Here is a 20,443-nt window from a genome sequence, read left to right as displayed (position 1 = left end):
ACTATGATATCCTGTCCTGGATGGGATCCTGGAACAGAAAAAGGATATTGGGGTAGAACTTATAAAATCCAGATCAAGTATCAAGTTCAATTAAGAGTAATTATCAATATTGGTTTCTTAGTTGTGACAAATGTGCCATGGTGGTACAGGACGTTAATAATGGGAGAAACCAGATGAGTATATGGGAATACTCTGTACTATCTTTGCATTTTTTTCTGTGGATCAAAAAGTGTTCTAAAATTAAAATCTTATTTCAGAAAAGGAGAGACCACAGATCAACCATTTGGCTCAGTATCCTCATTTTATGGAAGAGGAAACTAAAGTTTAAGGAGAGGAAGTGCTTGCCCCAGGACACACAGAGACTAGCTTCCCTCTTATTCAGGACCAAGAGAAGATGTGATCTATTTCTACCATCCAATGACATTAAGTACTGAAGTAATTTAGATAGAATATTGGGCTAATGAGGCCAAAGTTATAGCTTAAAATTTTATGCCAACCAGTTGCTTTTGTACAGAGGAAAACTCTGCTCTTTGCCCACACAGTGATTACTGAAACTCATTTTGTCTATCCAGCTTAGGTAAGTGTATAGAAAAGAACTGGAAGCTCTATAACCACCTTCCATAAATTCAAAATACCTGAACATCAGTAGAATCATCTTTTCATATGGACACTATTTTATTGGATTAGTGGGTCACATGTAACTGGAGTCATATATATGCAATGTATTTTCTATTGGTTTTACAACCTCTTTTTAAAAAAATCCCAACCTTCTTAGCATTTGTGTTAAATCTGATCACTTTGTTGCCCAAAGCATTATTTTCTATCTTTGAAATAGATTCAAGTTTTGCTTTAAAGGAAACGTGGAATGTGGGAAGCTTACTGAACCTCATATAACCCCTGAAAATAGGTCTAAAATTTTTCTTAATATTTCTTGAAATGTCTCGCCAGGCTATCAGAAGATGTAGAAAGAGAATACAGCAGTCTCTCAGTTTTTATTTTTTTTCCTCATGGTTTAAAATTGTAATTTTGTTTCTTTATTGTTAAGATATGCAGTTTATGTTAAAATCTTTAATATATGAAAATTTTAATAAATCAATAAACATCAGCTGAACCCTCTAGGAGAAACATGGGCAAAAAACATCAGTAGGCAATTCACAAAAGAAGAAATGTAAGTTAGCAGTGACATTTTAAAATGTTCAACCCTAGTGGTAATTTAAAAATGTAAGTTAAAACAGTGAAATACAACCTTACCAATCAAAATGGCTTTTTTCCCTTTACTTTTTTTTTTAATAGATGATGATATCAGAAGTTTTCAAGGGTTCAGGGAAATGAGCGCTCTTGCATACTGCTGCTAGGAGTATAAATTATTGCAAAATGTTTGGACAAATTGGTAATATATATCTAAGGTGTTGGAAATGTTTTTAAACATTTTGGTCCAGCAATTCCATGTTTAAAAATTTATCCTAAGAAAAGGAACAGAATGGATTTGAAAACAACCATGTTCAACATGATGTTGCTATATTATTAAGATATTGAAAAGTATTTAAATGTCCAGCAAATACGGATTGATTAAATCAATAACTATATCTATACAATAATGTTGCCACTAAAATAATGTTATAGAAAAATATTAAATAATAAATATATTCATGAGGGAAGTTATATAACTGTATCTATTATATGAACTCATTTTTAGATGCCGATTAGTGTAATAAGTGAGGGCATAGGCTCTTTTTGAAAAGTTAGACCTGAAGAGTGATGGCTTTCCCACCAACTCGCTTTGCTGGTTTGGGGCAAACTGCTGGACCCTTGAGCATCAGTTCTCTCTTATGTAAATTAAAAATAATAATACCTAATTTGAAAGATATCATGACTATGAGTAAAGGGACCTGTGTGAGTTAAAGAGGAATCATGTCCATTTCTAGAAATTATGTGCCCATTTATTTTTTAGTATTACTAGAGACTCACAGATTCTTTTGTTGTTCAGTGTTGAACCCATTACTATCATAGCTCTTTTTGAAGCTCAAATTAGGCCAGGGGGAGCCTCTTCAAATCGGTTTCTGTGTCATTTTGACATGTCTTGCTTTTGAGCACGAAATGTTTTAGGCTTACCTTGCACTCACCTTCTCTGCCACACACCTAGAAACAGCCATTTCTGCAAACAGCCTTTAATAGAAAATGTATTTAGAAACCTAAGTTTGGGCATAAGATATGCTCATTGTTTTTAAGTCCTTTAGGGGACAAAGCAGGGATATGTACTCATAGAACAAAACTTTCAGATTTTATTACCTGCTTTGCTAACATGTATGTATACATAATACCTGTATATATGTATATACACTCATATATGTATATACACATACACATATATCTGCATATTTTTAGCACCATTTATTGAAAAGGCTGTCTTTTTTCCATTGGACATTCTTTCCTGCTTTGTCGAAGATTAGTTGACCATAGATTTGAGGGTCTATTTCTGGGCTCTCTATTCTGTTCCATTGATCTATGTGTCTGTTTTTGTGCCAGTACCATGCTGTCTTGATGATGACAGCTTTGTAATAGAGCTTGAAGTCCGGAATTGTGATGCCACCAACGTTGGCTTTCTTTTTCAATATCCCTTTGGCTATTCGAGGTCTTTTCTGGTTCCATATAAATTTTAGAATTATTTGTTCCATTTCTTTGAAAAAGATGGATGGTACTTTGATAGGAATTGCATTAAATGTGTAGATTGCTTTAGGTAGCATAGACATTTTCACAATATTTATTCTTCCAATCCAGGAGCATGGAACATTTTTCCATTTCTTTGTGTCTTCCTCAATTTCTTTCATGAGTACTTTATAGTTTTCTGAGTATAGATTCTGTGTCTCTTTGGTTAGGTTTATTCCTAGGTATCTTATGGTTTTGGATGCAATTGTAAATGGGATTGACTCCTTAATATCTCTTTCTTCTGTCTTGCTGTTGGTGTAGAGAAATGCAACTGATTTCTGTGCATTGATTTTATATCCTGACACTTTACTGAATTCCTGTATAAGTTCTAGCAGTTTTTAAAAGAATGAGTTCATATTTACATCTCTAATACTAATCCCATATCGCAGAGTTCTTCCCTTCCCCCATTCCATATTTTTATTTCCTTTTCACACGGTGAACCCTGTTCTCAATAACATCAGTGTTTACTCATCTGCTTATCATACAAGATACACAAAAATAGTATTAGAATTCCTACACCAAGGGGCGCCTGGGTGGCTCAGTGGGTTAAAGCCTCTGCTTTCAGGCTCAGGTCATGATCTCAGGGTCCTGGGATTGAGCCCCGCATCAGGCTCTCTGCTCAGCAGGGAGCCTGCTTTCCTTCGTCTCTCTCTGCCTGCCTCTCTGCCTACTTGTGATCTCTGTCAAATAAATTAAAAAAAAAAAAAGAATTCCTACACCAAGACCACTACCAGAATGAAACCTACTAAGTGAAATTAAAAGTTTTTTTTTGTCTTTAGAATATGTTCTTCTGAGGGTATACAGTTATGTATTCAAAAGGTTGAAATTCCTAATAAATACATAAAGAACTCTTAAAATTTGAGACAAAGAGAACCAAAAGGAAAAAAAAAAAAAAAAAACCCAACAGAAAAATGGACAAAAGACATGAACAGTATACAGTTCACAAAAATATCTTTAAACATATGAAAAGATGTTCGGCTTCATTCGTGATACAAAATAAAACTCCACTTAGATAACCTTTCTAACCTATCCCACTGACAAAGATTCACAAGCTTGTGACACACCAGGGTGGTAGGTCCACAGGGACACAGGCAATTTCACCCATTGCTGGTGGGTCTACTGAATACTACACAACCCCTGTGAAGGAGATCCAGGCAGAGGAGCCACGTACCTTTTTTTTTTTTTAACATTTTATTTTATTTTTAAGTAGGTTCCATGCTTAACATGGGGCTAGAACTCATGACCCTGAGATCAAGAGAGCATGCTCTACTTACTGAGCCAGGCAGGCATCCCTAATTTTATTTTTTAAAGCCACTTACCATTTTTTAAAAACTTTTCTTTGTTTCAATGATCACTTCCTCTCATTTCGTATTCTTTTTTTTTTTTTAAAGATTTTATTTATTTATTTGACAGACAGAGATCACAAGTAGGCAGAGGCAGGCAGAGAGAAAGAGGGTAAAGCAGGCTCCCCGCTGAGCAAAGACCTGCCCACCCCCGGATGTGGGGCTGGAGCCCAGGGCCCTGGGATCATGACCTGAGCTGAAGGCAGAGGCTTTAACCCACTGAGCCACTCAGGTGCCCCTCCTTTTGTATTCTGTATGTTTTCCCCCACTTCTTCTAAAAAATTTTTTGAGTATAGTGGACTCAGAGTTACATTTGTTTTAGGTGTTCAACATTGTGACCTGTTATCTCCCTACGTCCTTATGGCATGCTTACTGCAAGTCTAGCTTCCACGTGTCACCATACAATGCTATTACAATATCACGGACTATATTCTCTATTTTGATTTAACGTGGCTTGTGGTCTGCCTATTGATTTTTTTTAATTTTTTATTTTTTATAAACATATATTTTTATCCCCTATTGATTTTTAACAACACTTTATTTTTCTATTATTTTGCTGTTTTCTACCCCATTAATTTGTGCTTTATCTTTATTATTTCTTTTCCTGTGCTTTCTTTAGTTTATTTTATTGCTTTTTAAGCTTTATTTTCATATTTATGAATACAAATTTTCCTCATAAATGGTTTAATTCTATCTCATACAGTTTGACATGTGGTGTGTTTATCATTATTCTTAGAAATTTTGTAATTTTCAGTTTTATTTCCCCTTACACAAGTTTTTTTTTTAAAGATTTTATTTATTTGAAAGACAGAGATCACAAGCAGGCAGAGAGGCAGGCAGAGAGGGGTGGGGGAAGCAGGCTCCCTGCTGAGCAGAGAGCCCGATGGGGGGCTTGATCCCAGGATCCTGGGATCATGACCTGAGCCAAAGGCAGAGGCTTTAACCCACTGAGCCACCCAGGCGCCCCAAGAGGTTTTATTTTATTTATTTATTTTTTTAAATTAAAAAAAAAAACTTCCAGGTGAATAGCCTTGTTTTTAAAATTTTTATTAATTTATATTTTCATTTCACTGTGATCTGGGAATGTCTGTATTATTTCTACTTTATGAAACTCATTGAAGTTCCTATTGGGACCTAATATAAGATCAAATTCTGTGAATGTTCTGTGTGCATTTGCGAACAAGGTATATTCTCTATCAGGATGTTAAGTTCAATATATAGCCACAAGATTTTGCTTTTTTAGGTCTTCTATATACTTAGTAAGTTTCTGTCCATGTGACCAGAGAGGATAAAATTTCCTATTACCAGTTCTTTTTGTTTATTTCTTCTTGTATCTCTTGTAGTTTCTGCTTTATAAAATCAGTTGTTGGGTTATTTATGCAGAGATAGTCCTGGCACTGCATACAGTATGTTCTTTGTTGTGTTTTACGGTTTTTGGCTTGAGTTCTCCTTCACCTGAAATGAAGATTGTAAGATTTGTTCTTTTACTGCTTCCATTTACCTTGGTAAATTCTTTAATTTTTAGCCATTTCTGACTCCTTTTATTTCAGGTGTGTCTCTTATAAACAGCAGAGAATTCAGTTTTGCTTTGTACCTATTTTGAAAATCATTTCCTTGTAATAGGTTAGTTTAACCCATTTACATTTATGGATATGACACAACTGTACCATATCATTTATGTTTCACAGTATTATGTTATTTTATTGTATTTCTCCATGTCATTTGTTTTCCTTGGTTTCTAAATTTTTCTTTTGGTATTTAAGAAGGTTTCTATTTTTCTTCTATTGAGTACCTTTATGCTATTATCTTTTATAATGCCCTTATTCCCCTGTGCTTGCTTGATTATCTACCATTTGGTTTGACAACTTAAAGTTATATTTTGACCCTCTATGTGGCAATCAATGAGCTTATTTGACTTTTGCCTTTTCATTTCTCCCGGATGTAGCTGAATTACTATTACTTCATCAAAATATATAAGATTTGCATACTATTTTCCATACCATTTTTCCATCTATTTCCCCACCTTTGTTATAATCTTAAATCCACAATTAAATAGATCTAATTTTCACCAATAGGCCTTTGCCAAAGATTTCCGCATCGTCTTAGTTGGATGAAGCTTGTTCTCTAAATCATAGATCAACAAACTTTAACCCTCAGTCTAACTTGGCAAACTGTTTGCTTCGATATGGCCTGTGAGCTAAGAATGATCTTTACGTTTTTAATAGTTGAAAAAATTTGAAAGGATACCAGTATTTCCGGATATGTGAAAATTTTCACTGAATCAAATTTCAGTTGTCCATACAATTTTATTGGAACACTGTCACAGTCGTTCGTTTACATCTTGTCTCTGGCCGCTTTTGGTGCTAGTTGAATACTTGTGACGGACAGCCTGCAAAGCTTGAAGTATTTACTGTCTGATCCTTCACAGAAAAAGTTTGTACTCCAGATCTGTATGGCTTGTGAGTACAGTATTCCCGAACTTCTGGCATGTTTAAAACTGTTTTTCTATACCGTTAATAATTGAAAGAGAACTTGTTTGAATAAAATCCTTGGCCCACACTCCCTTTCTTAAGTTATTTGAAAATGTTGCTTTGTTCTTACTTGGCTTTGTCTGCTGTGAAGATGTCTGATGCCAAACCTGACTTTTCTTTCTCTCATTTATAAATGACTTATCCTGCTCCAAGGCCCACGAGATTCTTATTTTTTCTTCATCATTAAAGGCTACTATTTTTCCTAAGATATGACTTGGCGTTGGCTGTTTTGAATCAGATTTCCAGGGTACTTCCGGTTTTTCCATTAAATACTTGCACTCAGGTCTTTTATTTTTCAAAAGTATTTTTTGATTATAGTTTTAAATATTAGTTCTCTTTTATTCTTTGGTTTTTCTTCATTGGGAATGACAATTATATATAGTCCAATTGCTTTGCCTATCTCCTATATCAGTCACTTTCTTTCTCTGATCTCTTTTACCTCATTATTTCTATGTCACTGTCTTCACTATTCTAGTACGTTCCATCACTGCATCTCATTATATTTTCAGATCTTTTCTCTCTTGCTCACCATTCTGTATGGTCTTCTTTTTCAAGATGACTTTCTGAAATTTATTTCCTGAGTTCAGTCAATTCTGATTTTGCATCTTCCTTTTGCACATTTCTGTTCTGAGTTTTAAAATTTATCATTTGAGTGTTTTTTCATATTTTCAAATATTTGTTTAAGGATACTAAAAATTGATGTATTTTGTTGCTGTTTCTTCTTCTTTGGGGTGATTATTTGGAGAGGTTCTTCATCAGTTGACAGGATTCTTATTTTTTCCTCTTACAGAAAAATTTGCTTTTTTATGTTCATTCTGAAATAGTTTCCTAGGGCAGCAACAATAGTCATATGCCTATAGGAGTCAGGAGTTTGGGTGACTTAACAGGTTACTATGTTCCTTAGTTTTTATTAAAGTGCAATTTCTTTTTTTTTGTTTTGATATATTTTATTTTATAATAAGATATAGTTTTATAATTTTTGACCTTTGGTAAAGAGCAATTTAAAAAAAAAATCAACAGTGCCCTTTGTATAGGGGGTTTGGTATACCCCTTAATTTTGTGATTCACTTTTATTTCTGTAGGATTCTAAAATTCTACCTCTTGCTTCCTTCTTTCCCTTCACCATCAAGCCTTTAAGGGACATTCTTTCCAAGTCAGTTCCCCTATGCCTTCGGAAGTTGTGGTTGCCAAGTTAGCAACTCTAGTTCTTTATGCTTTGAAGTACATTCCACATTTCAGTTTTCAGTAGCCAGTGTTCCCAAATCCAGGTCTGAGATCTGTTCTCAGTAGCTGTCTACTAAAGGTGGGGCGTCTTGTTAATGGAAGTTTTATTTTATTAATTCTGCCACCACTGGGCATCAGCTCTCTTATTTTCTTCTCTATTTAGTTTTTGACTCTGGGCTCTGGTTGGGGCTATAGAGCTAGCTTTGCTTCTTTTGGGTGTTTATTTCTCTTCTTATGTATAATTTGAAGTGTGTAGAACTCTCAATCTCCTACACATGCTATCGAACTGGTTCATGTATGGTTTTATTTGCTCTATTTGTTGATTTGCATTTCTTTATGGAGGACGAGGTGGACAGATTTAGATTTAAGGGATCAATATTATTCTACAGGAACTCAGAACTCATTATTAGTATCTATTCTTATATTTATGGAATAGATGTGTAGACACACTTGAACATTGTGTACCCAGTACTGATAAGACATTCATTTGAAGTGAATCTCTAATAGTGCGGATATGTTATAATTTTACCTGCTCAGTGTTCTTTATGTTCAATTCTACATACCTATGAGATAGTTGGCCATACTCAGGGCTATCATGCATAGCTGTGAACAGGGCAGATTTACTAATAGGGTGATATAGTTGTGTTTTCAGGTGCGTTTTTTGGTCCTACATAATTCTTCCTCCTAAACCTCTAATAATAAATTCATAATGATTATCTCATTTCTTTAAGTCAAAGTACTGATGGCAAATATATTTCAACTTCTGAGTAAACTCTGACTGAAGAATCTAGACTAGGTAGTAAAGAACGTTTGTTCCATGTGATTACTTATATCTTCTATGGGTCTGGGAAAGGGAAGTGATGATATTAATGTCAGAGATTTGCCATTCCTGGCTTCCAACTCTGTCTTCTCTGTTAAAATGCAAATAAATCTTAGGGAGATATAATGCATTTTCTTTGTCACAGCCATTTTTACTTCAGTGTGAATTATCTTATTATATGGGTTGCAAGCTTAAATACCTGCTTGGAAGGAAGGTAGGTAATATGAGAGAGTGACGACAGAAGCTTGGGTATTCTGATGTACTGGAGAGTTCGTGGTCCTCTTGAAGAAGTCCCTATTTATCTCTATTCAATGGTTGTCATATTATTTTTGCCACACAAAGACTAGAATAGTGCCTGGCTCATAGTCACTCAATAAATGCATAGGCAAATGGGTGAATGCAGGCTTCAGTATGCCAGAAATTTCTATTTTTCAAGAGAGACTAGAAATTTTATATAAACCAGAGATTTTATGTAAAATCTTTAGACAAGTTTTTAAATTAGTTGACAGCATTAACAAATTCTGTGTGTCCAAGAAAAAACCTGTCTAGTTCATCAGATTCATTTCTGAGTTCAGGTTTTATTAGGGAGAGGAGGCAAAACTAGGTTCCTGATTTGGGGTATGGAACAAAATAGGAGATTGAAAATGTAGGCTTTGGTAATGAAATAGAACAGAGCTAAAATATGGAAAAAGTGACTGAGTTCATGACCTTGGCCTCATTTGCAGGAATGCTTCTGAGATGGTCAGTGAGAAATCTAAACATTTTTGTTCTTTTCTACCTACTTAAGTCACAAAAGAGATATGCACAATAATTTCCTATAAAAATAGGACTATATTCACCAGTTGGCTATGTATACTAATAATTAAGTCTGTTTTATTTGGGTCAAAAGACATACTTATTACTGGACTCTATAAACCCTTTTAATCATTTTTGAGGAAGTATATGTATGTATTTACTCTTGATTGTCCACTGAATCTCTTATTTTGAAAATTCAGCTTCCTTGCCCCTCCTGCTAATAGGTTCTTATCTCTGCGTTTTATACTTTATTCTGCGTTTTATACTGCGTTCACTACTTTAAAGGGCTAGATTAGTGCTTATCATCAAAGAGAGTAATGCCAGCTAATCCAAGGGCAGGATTTGGTCAGCAAAATTAAACTAAAAATATACAGCAGTCAGGAACAGAAACCAAAGATACTAAATGGCTTGTTTGGGTTTTATTCAATCTTGAGAAGGCTCTGTTTTAGGCATGACAAAGAAAGGTTCTATTTGTATCAGCTGGCTTTCAAATTCTCCCACAGCTTTCTTTGTTGGTAAATCTTAACCAGTGCCATCTCTGCAGTGACCTCTATGATAATCCTTAAGCATGGGCTATTGTAGCCTTGGAGTCGCACTGAGCATGCGCAGTGCTTTACTACATTTTCCCACTGACATAAAGATTTACACCTCCAAAAAACAAATAGTTTACCTAGGTTCAAAATCCATCTGACCCTTCAACTACTTATGGACTAACTGAGGTTAGATTTACCACAAGGTCAAAGGTAATAAAAACATCTTGGCTCTCTGTGAGCCGGTGGCGAAACTACTTCATGATTTGATAACTTCAGAGGATTCGGATTAATTTGAATTCTGTGTCTGGAGGTAGCAAATGATCTTTCACGAAATGCCTCCATTTCAAAAATTTCCACTTTCTTAGCACAGTTTACTCATTCCTAATTTCTTGAGTGTGGATATCTCTCTCATGCACTGTACAACTGGCATTAACTTGGTGGCTTGTTACAGTAATATCTTTTTTTTTTAATTTTTAAAAATTTTTTATTTTTTATAAACATGTAATATATTTTTAACCCCCGGGGTACAGGTATGTGAATCGCCAGGTTTACACACTTCACAGCACTCACCATAGCACATCCCCTCCCCAGTGTCCATAACCCCACCCCCCTTCTCCCAACCCCCCCCCCCCCCCAGCAACCCTCAGTTTGTTTTGTGAGATTAAGAGTCACTTATGGTTTGTCTCTTTCCCAATCCGATCTTGTTTCATTTATTCTTCTCCTACCCCCTTAACCCCCCATGTTGTAACTCATGGCTTTCTTCCCATGTTACAGTAATATCTAAAACCTTGTATCTACCATCTCTGTTTAATATCATTTTAATCTAACTCCATAATTTAATAGTTAATTCTGCAAAGTACCTGGGGTTAGGCTATACACAAAGGACGTTATCCAATATCATTATGTGCCATATTTGATATTTATGTCTAATTACAATAAAATTCAAGATCAAAGCAAATCTAGATGCTTCCTTCAGTGAACAAAGGCCAAAACTGAACTAAAGTTGAAACAAGGTTGTCAACAATGTAAACAATAGGGCTGACTGATTTTTGGTGAAACCTTTGAATATCAAAAAGCAAAATCTGCTTCTTCTGTTCTAAGTGGTAGAATAGCACAGATTGCTTGCTGTCAAAATCACATTTGCATTCAGTTCCAGCCACAGCTACAACTAGTTTAGCTAAGAGTTCAGCAAGCTCTTGTGACATTCCATATACATTATGATAGTCTTCGGTTTCTTAATCATTTAATTAAGAAACAAAACTTGTTTAATATAAAAGAAATAGAATCAAGAGTAGTTTTTTTTTTGTTTTTTTATCCCATGTCTTTTCTTATTTAAGGATTTCCTATCATTTGTGAGGCCCTTCCTTAGAAACTCACATAGTAAGCAGTTACTCTAGAAGTTAACTATAATGTGTTATAGATGGCCTACATTTCACTAGATTGACAATGCTATGATGAGGTTTTGATCAGCAGAAAATTACAGTGGGTCATCTTGGACCCTCTTAATTTGTTCATTATTATCCCATAAAGATCAATAGAAACCCCAAGGAAGGAGATCTTGAGGAGCCATACTGTGATCTGGAATTCCACATGTGTCCTGCCTATCCTGGGGGATCCAATGTAATGCAATGCCCTTATTGAAACATTATCCATACTTTGGTGGGCTTATGAGTCTGCCCAGGGCCCTTGTGAGATTATACCTAGCCAAGAATCTAGGCTTCCCTGAGCAAATTTCACCTGGAAGGAGTTCCTCATATATGTTTCTTGACTTGGTCTAAAATATATGAGGGAATCATATCTCATGGTCTAAAATATCTGAGGGATTCACATTTTTTGCACATTTTTTGTGAGTCTGAAATCTAAAATTCTGATGCACTACCGTTTGATTATATCATTTTAGCTATTAAGCTTACTCATAGCCGTTACTACCCTACAAAATCATTAAGGGGTCTAGACATTTGGACTGGCCTTTTGTTTAGCTTCTATCTTCCTGCCCTTCTAAGTTTGGTCCTTTGGCTGATCACTTCAGAAACTATCACCAGCAACTATAATTTCCTTATCCCTTTGTCCTCTTGCTGCACTCCACCTGACAGCCTCTACTTTGGTGTAAACAATAACTGGCCCTTAATTCACTTAATAGTTCTTGAAACATTAGGTGTTTTGTCTCCCTCCCTCAGCCCTTCACAAATATTTTAGCCTCAGAACCTCTTCATGCTCTTAAAAATTACTCAGGGCACCAAAGAGACTTTGTTGATGTAAGCTATATAGAGTTAATACTAACTGTATTAAAAACTGACTGATAACTTCTTACCAGTATTTATTAATTTATTGAATAATAACAATAAACCATTACAATTTAACATAAATAATGTTATTTTGTGATAAGTCTATTTTATAAAATCATAAAAATGACTGAGATAAATAATGTCCTCATGCCATTATGAACACAGATTTACTCTGTGGACCCTCAAACCAGTCTTGGGGTCCCTAGAGGTCCCCAGACCACACACTGAGGACTTCTGTTCTATTACCACCTTTTAGTTTCTCTGCAACCTCTTTAGTTGCTCTTTCCTAGTCTGCTCACCAGATCCTTTGAGCTTGGTCTTCTTGAATATTAGTGTTCCCCTGAGTTCTAGCCTTCACGCTTTTTTCCTTGTTCTACTCCCTTGATTTTTGTGTTCTCACTGATAGACACCTCTAAATGTTCAGTACCAGATATCTAATAATGTGTGAAGTGTCTTGACCTGAATATCCATTTTCACCCTTAAACCTCTTTCTTCTAACATGATGGCAGGTCTAACAGCATCACTACCTACCCAGCCTATAAGCCAAACAACCCTTCCCTCTTCTGCCTCACCTAAGCAGTCACTAAGTCAAGTGTGTTTTATCCTCTAAGTACTTTTTGACTCCATCTTCTCCTTCTCCATTCCCAGAAGATAACGCTTTCACTCTCACTCACCTGGATTACTATGATACTCTCCTAATTTGTCCTTATCCGTTCAATCCTTCGACTTCACAGCCCTCATCATCCTACCTGCCAGTTCCAACTTCCTGTTGCCATCAGGTGATTTTTCTAAAAGTGAATCCAAGCAAATAATTTTCTTGCTTTTATGAAAACCGTAAAAACACCCTATTCCCTCTCAGAATAAATTACAAGCTCCTTAACATGGCTTAAAGTGCCTTTCATGATCTGCTCCTGATTACTACCTTCATTTCCTACCACTCTCCCATGTCCTCCATTCGTGCTTCCTCGGCTTTTCCCATATACTTGTATCTAATAAAACAAATTGTGCCTTTTCACCTCTCTGTAATGGGAATATTGCTAAGCCCCAAATGAATGCATCTCCACCCCATAAGATGCCACCTCTTAGTTTTGACTACGATGAATCAGATATTCTGTTGCTGAGACTGGCCTTCCACACTCTGGCTGTTCTATGTGAGAATTCAGCCACATTTCTGAAGTTTAAAATGGGTTAACCTGCCATCTGTTTCGAAGCCATTGCTCTAATTTAGTATATTCTTATTCACTTCAGAGTAAGTATAGCTTAACGACTTATGCAATGTGGGTCTAAAAATATTCCCCTAACATATAATATATATGTATTATATATAAAATTTGGATGAAGAGAAAATTAAACAAGAATGAAATTTCCTTTATGCAGTAGAGTTCACATTATTTACTTTGAAATCAGACGTTTCTTGAGACTTTTTTTCAGAATTTGCAAAATTGATTCTTGCTATTCTAAAATTTCTTAAGCATATAAAGCTGCAAAATTGCTAACATTCTGTCCAGTCCTCTTTTATTATGCCTTCTGGTGGATCTTTATCTATTTCACAATGCCTTATTTTAATTTCTCTCCCTAGGCAAAGAAAGTGCTGTATAGGAAGTACTTAGTAGGGTGAGTGCCTCTTTTTGAGACAACAAAATAATCTCTTTTTTTAAAAACAGATTTTATTTATTTATTTGACAGAGAGATCACAAGTAGGCAGAGAGGCAGACAGAGAGAGAGAGAGAGAGAGGAAGCAGGCTTCCTACAGAGCAGAAAGCCCAACGCGGGGCTCAATCCCAGGACCCTGAGATCACGACCTGAGCCGAAGGTAGAGGCCCAACCCACTGAGCAACCCAGGCGCCCCAAATAATCTCTTTTTTAAAAAGATTTTATTTATTTGTCAGAGAGATATATAGAAAGAGCACAAGCATGGGGAGTTGCAGGCAGAGTAAGAGGGAGAAACAGGCTCCCAACTGAGCAAGGAGCCTGAGGCAGGGCTCAATCCCAGGACCCTGGGATCATGACCTGAGCTGAAGGTAGACGCCTAACCAACTGAGCCACACAGGTGCCCCTAAGGTTTTATTTTTAAGAAATCTCTACACCCAATGTAGGGCTTGAACCTACAACCCCGAGATGAATAGTTTCATGTTCCACCTACTGATCCAGCCAGGTGCTCCATCCTTTTTCTTTTTAACAAAATAATCTCTTGACATAAGACACATATTTAGTACTCACTACTCATTCACCCAAGAAATTCTCTCTCTTACTCTATGTTTTAAATCCACAGCATGCTAGAGTTCCAAGAAAAAAAAAGTACAATATTTGCTTTTTATTGAAATGCCTTCATTTTAAGCAATAGGTGTTAACTGCAGTTCTGCAAATTAGTTGTATGTGATACAGTTTCTTCCTGTTATTTTAGTATGTTTGATTTGGACTGTATTTATACTTTTATTTATGACAGGTAAAAGTGCCTCTTAACATGGTGGGGATAAAACTTATGGAACATATTATACCAAAAGGTGATGTCAGATGAAAATATAAATCTTTTCTAAAGAGGAGCTCTGATAAATGCATGATGGCAGATTTATAATTAGACTGAAGTTATACCACCATTTCCCAGATCTCTTCTTAGAGAGATTGCTAGAAAGTTAGTAGATTCATGGGTAGGAGGCAAAGTCAATGTTAATGTAGAATCTGTCATCATTATCATGAATGGGTCCACGAGAGTGAACTGGAAATAGTAATAAGTATTAAACAGGACACCAAAAGGACTGATAATGTTCTATAAGGATAAAGTAAAATGCTTTTTAGCATTTTATGCTGAGTCATTTATTGAATGTTATAAGCTATAATGTATTTTAATGAAAATGTGTTTCAACCCAGATATGGCCTCCAGATAGAAATACAAAACCATTTGAAGGGTCAAAACACCAAGGAAAAGGGAAATTGCTAAAATAAAGGCAAAGTTACAGATATTTTAGGCCAGGCAGAAGGAAACAACAAACAACAAACCCATTAGATGATTCTTATGAAATAGACATTCCAGCTCTCAAAAAGTTGTTTCAGATGAATTTGACAAGAAGGGAAATAAAAGTAGTTCATGTTAGGATAAATTATATGCTCATTATGCTTATCTTGGCTCAAATTAATAATCCTAATAATAATCCTGTTCCACTGATAATAATCAATCTTAATTTAGACCTGCTAAGCAATGTTCTCGGTGTTTTACGTACTTCATTTCACTTAATTAAAAAGAAAATCCATGGGGAAGGTATTATCAACATTCCCATTTTATAGACGAGGCAACTGAGGCACAGAGATATTAATGAAATAACTAGAAAGTGATGAGATGGCTTTTGCTAAGCATGTGAATACCCAACTTTTGTATCAACATGGACGGGACTGGAAGAGATTATGTTGAGTGAAATAGCCAAGCAGAGAGTCAGTTATCATATGGTTTCACTTATTTGTGTAGCAAAAGAAATAACACAGAGAACATGGGGAGATGGAGTGGAGAAGGAAGTTGGCGGAAATGGGAGGGGGAGATGAACCATGAGAGACTATGGACTCTGAAAAACAATCTGAGGGTTTTGGAGGGGCGGGGGGTAGAAGGTTGTGTGATCCTGGTGGTGGGTATTATGGAGGGCACGTATTTGCATGGAGCACTGGGTGTGGTGCACAAACAATGAATTCTGGAACACTGAAAGGAAATTTAAAAAATAAATTAAAATGTTTAAAAAGGGCTGATATCCAAGATCTATAAAGAACTTTTCAAACTCAATACCCAAAAAACAGATAATCAAGTCAGAAAATGGGCAGAAGACATGAACAAACACTTCTTCTGATTCCGATCAAAATTCCACCGGTATTTTTCAAAGAGCTGGAGCTAATAATCCTGAAATTTGTATGGAATCAGAAGAGACCCTGAATTGCTACGGAAATGTTGAAAAACAAAAATAAAACTGGTGGCATCACGTTACCGGATTTCAAGCTTTACTACAAAGCTGTGATCACCAAGACAGCATGGTACTGGCATAAAAACAGACACATAGACCAGTAGAACAGAGTAGGGAGCCCAGATATGGACCCTCAACTCTATGGTCAAATAATCTTCAACAAAACAGGAAAAAATATACAGTGGAAAAAAGTCTCTTCAATAAATGGTGCTGGGAAAACTGGACAGCTATATGTAGAAAAATGAAACTCGACCATTCTCTTACACCGTACACAAAGATAAACTCGAAATGGATAAAAGACCTCAACGTGAGACAGGAATCCATCAGAATCCTAGAGGAGAACATAGGCAGTAACCTCTTCGATATCAGCCACAGTAACTTCTTTCAAGATATGTCTCTTGTAGGCAAAAGAAACAAAAGCGAAGATGAACTTTTGGGACTTCATCAAGATCAAAAGCTTCTGCACAGCAAAGGAAACAGTCAACAAAACAAAGAGGCAACCCACGGAATGGGAGAAGATATTTGCAAATGAGAGTACAGACAAAAGGTTGATATCCAGGATCTATAAAGAACTTCTCAAACTGAACACACACAAAATAGACAATCATATCAAAAAATGGGCAAAAGACACGAGCAGATACTTCTCCAAAGAAGACATACAAATGGCTAACACACACATGAAAAATTGTTCATCATCATGGCCATCAGGGAAATTCAAATCAAAACCACATTGATATACCACCTTACACCAGTTAGAATGGTGAAAATTGACAAGACAAGAAACAATAAATTTTGGAGAAGTTGTGGAGAAAGGGGAACCCTCTTACTCTGTTGATGGGAGTGCAAATTGGTGCAGCCACTTTGGAAAACAGTGTGGAGGTTTCTCAAAAAATCAAAAATAGAGCTTCCCTATGACCCCGCAATTGCACTACTGAATATTTACCCCAAAGATACAGATGTAGTGTAAGAAGGGCTATATGTACCTCAATGCTCATAGCAGCAATGCCCACAATTGCCAAACTGTGGAAAGAGCCAAGATGCCCTTCAACAGACAAATGGATAAAGAAGATGTGGTCTATATACACAATGAAATATTATTGAGTCATCAGAAAGGATGAATACCCAATTTTTGCATCAACATGGGTGGGACTGAAGGAGATTATGCCGAGTAAAATAAGCCAAACAGAGAAAGTCAATTACCATATGGTTTCACTTACTTGTGGAAGATAAGGAATAGCATGGAGGACATTAGGAGAAGAGAAAAATAAAGGGGGGAAAATCAGAGAGGGAGATGAACCATGAGAGACTATGGACTCCCAGAAACAGAGAGTTTTAGAAGGGAGGGGGACTTGGGGGGGTGGTGAGCCTGGTGATGAGTGTTAAGGAGACACGGCTTGCATGGAGCACTGGGTGTTATATGCAAACAGTGACCCATGGAACACTACATCAAAAAGTAATGATGTACTGTATGGAAACTAATATAAAACAATAAAATAAACAAATAAATAAACTTGCCCCCCCAAATAAATAAAAAGCTCTCCCATTTAAACAAACAAACAAACAAACAAAAAAAGCTGTGTGAAGGGGCATTGTGTATTGAGATTTAATGGGGGATAACCCTCCATTTCTATTCTTTACATTAAAGAAAATCTAAGTTCTTGAACTTTCGGAAATCAAAATTTGCCATATTCTGTTTTATTTCTTCACTCTATTGTGAGGTAGTTACACTTTCTTTGAGAAGGAGACAAAATGAACACATTCTATGCCTCTCATTCTATATTTTCCAGCATTTCTTACTCCACTGTAATGGCCCCAGAAAGCAGGGCAAATTGGATCAGTATAAAAGAGGCACAAGAAAGCACTAAATCAATGTTACTCAATTTTGGTGCAGAGAGCAAAGTGAAGTAGGCCCTTTGCCCTCTTGAATCGTTTCATCCCTAAACTTTTGATCAAAGTACTGGGCTCAACACTCTGTCCCCTAAATCTGTATTAATATCCATTCTGGTCAACTTTCCACATGTGGGCTATATCGTATGTCATGGCAAGGAGAATTATGGACTTAAATTATTTCATCTATAGAGTTTGGACACTCCCTACATACCCTGAGGGTGGGATGAACAGCTTCTAATTTCATGGCAAAGGAAAAGGAACATCCAAGTCATTAACTGATAGTATTGGTTTTGAGAGCCAGAAATCCCTACTCTCCTCCAACACATTCTGTGCAGCAGGCCATTTGACTCCAGGCACAATGTATTCCTGTGAGTCTCTACTGCCTTTTATAGAAAGTGCTGACTGTGGATAAACTTGATCAAAACATCAAAGATTACCAGAGAAGCTGCATTTGTGCCCTTCACAACCATTGATGAAGTACCTTAACCTCTCCTTCTCTAGATGCCTTGCATGTGGTCGTCTGTCTTCCTGACTACTACTTCATACAGCTTATTTGTAAATTCAAGCAAATGTGCTTCTGTCTGGCACTGATACATCACTGATGCCAAAATATCAGAGAGGATGAAGCATAAGGACATATTTTTTGATTCACATGGAAAATAGTACAGATTTATGGGAAAGTGATGACAATAGCCATTCCATGATACCTTCATATAATTAGTACCTTTCCATGCCTCCCATCACCAAATTTTATGACCTAAAAACTTATTTAAAGGAATTACTCTCTTGGTGACCCAAAAGACAGGGTGAGTAGGTGTGGGGATGGGGCTGGTTGCCCAAACAACCTAGCTCTGGCTTTTCACGTGCTGAATTTCCATAGTTTTCCAATGTCCACTTACAGAGCCATAATGTCTACAGAGTCTACTGATGTCCCATTGATATCAATGGGATTTCCCCCAGTGGACTGAGGGCGGCACAGTGCCTAGACATTAGTATCTGAAGGTTATGTATAATGGATAATAGAGGAAAATAAAAGAGCAGAAAGGAATTTGCACGGGAAACAGAAGCAGTAAATAAGATTTTACTTGGGTTAAACAGCAACTGTAAAGGGGGATTGAAAAAAAAAATCCTGATGACTCTTATAGACTCGGCAAGAGTGGAGAGTGAAATAGTTTCATATTTTTGAAATGTAATACTTTTTTACTTCAACCACAGAAAGCCACTTGAAAATCATCTTGTATGTTACAGTTCTTATGTGACATCTTTCACCTGTATGCCTACTGATGATTTCTTACTCTACCCTCTTGAGGTGGTTAGCAATATAGCACAGATGGGGTAGAGGAACGGATTTTAAAGGGCTTATCCAAAGTCACATAATGTTCAGTTCATGACAGAACTTGGAAAAAAGTTCTGGCATTAGCCATTAACATCTCATTTTGAACCCATTCAACCTACTGTGCTACAGCAATTAGCCTGATATTTCTACATCTAAAAGTCACAAAGTAAATGACTTCGACAGATAACTCCCACCAATCAACAAAGCTTAGCTGCACACACCATTGCAGTGGATGACCTGGTAAATGTAACTTACTTTGTAATTTAGTAAGAAAAAATTGGTGGATTTATTTAGCAGACTAAGAAGTCAGTAAGCTGCAGAGTTTACTGGAGTGTTAGAGGGGCAGCAAGACCTAGTGCTGAAGGGTGTGAGCTCTGGAGTCAGTCCACTCTGGCATAAGGCTAAGGATCCCACTTCTCAGGGATGCAACCTCTTAATCTCAATATGACCTTTATGGACACTCTTCTCTTTGCTGTGCTTCAGTTTACTCATCTCTATACTACATATAATACTGATACCTGCCCTTAAGGATTGTTGTGAGAATTAAATGAGCTAATACAAGTAAAATGCTTAGCATTAGTCATTTCTGTCAACAAATTTCCCCGATAGGATTGTTATGTGCCAGGCACCGACCCCGGTGCTCAGATACAGCTGTGAACAAAATGGTTACTTCTGAGAACCACTGACTTTTAATAGTGAAGCATAGTTATAAAGAGAATGATGATAACAACAACAATAATAATATTTAACATTTATAGTATACCTACTGTGTTTTGGGTACTATTCCAAGTTCTTTAGTTATATTGACTCATTTAATTCTCACAACAACTCTGTGTTATAGGTACTGTTTTAGGCCCATTTAACAGATGAGGAAATGCAGGCCTTAAAAGGCTAAATAATTTGCCCAAGCTACCATGCCTAATAAGGGGTAGAGGTCTGAAAATAATGACCACGCTATGTTACCTTACTGTCATGTCGACATCATATTCTATTGTTTACCCTATAAAAAAAGGCAGACTTGGCCACAGGGGAAAAAAAA

At 36.4% G+C, this 20,443-nt stretch overlaps 1 protein-coding gene across 3 annotated transcripts in view; it reads right to left on the bottom strand.

The window, feature by feature from the left end:
• The window catches only part of TENM1 (teneurin transmembrane protein 1), an 805,114-nt gene that overhangs the window by 287,791 nt on the left and 496,880 nt on the right, over positions 1–20,443 (bottom strand). The window lies entirely within an intron of this gene.

This window comes from Mustela nigripes, chromosome X (assembly GCF_022355385.1).
Source record: "Mustela nigripes isolate SB6536 chromosome X, MUSNIG.SB6536, whole genome shotgun sequence".
In the NCBI taxonomy this organism is placed as follows: Eukaryota; Metazoa; Chordata; class Mammalia; order Carnivora; family Mustelidae; genus Mustela; species Mustela nigripes.
Note: the sequence above shows the minus strand (reverse complement) of the source record. Positions and strands in the feature narration are given on the sequence as shown.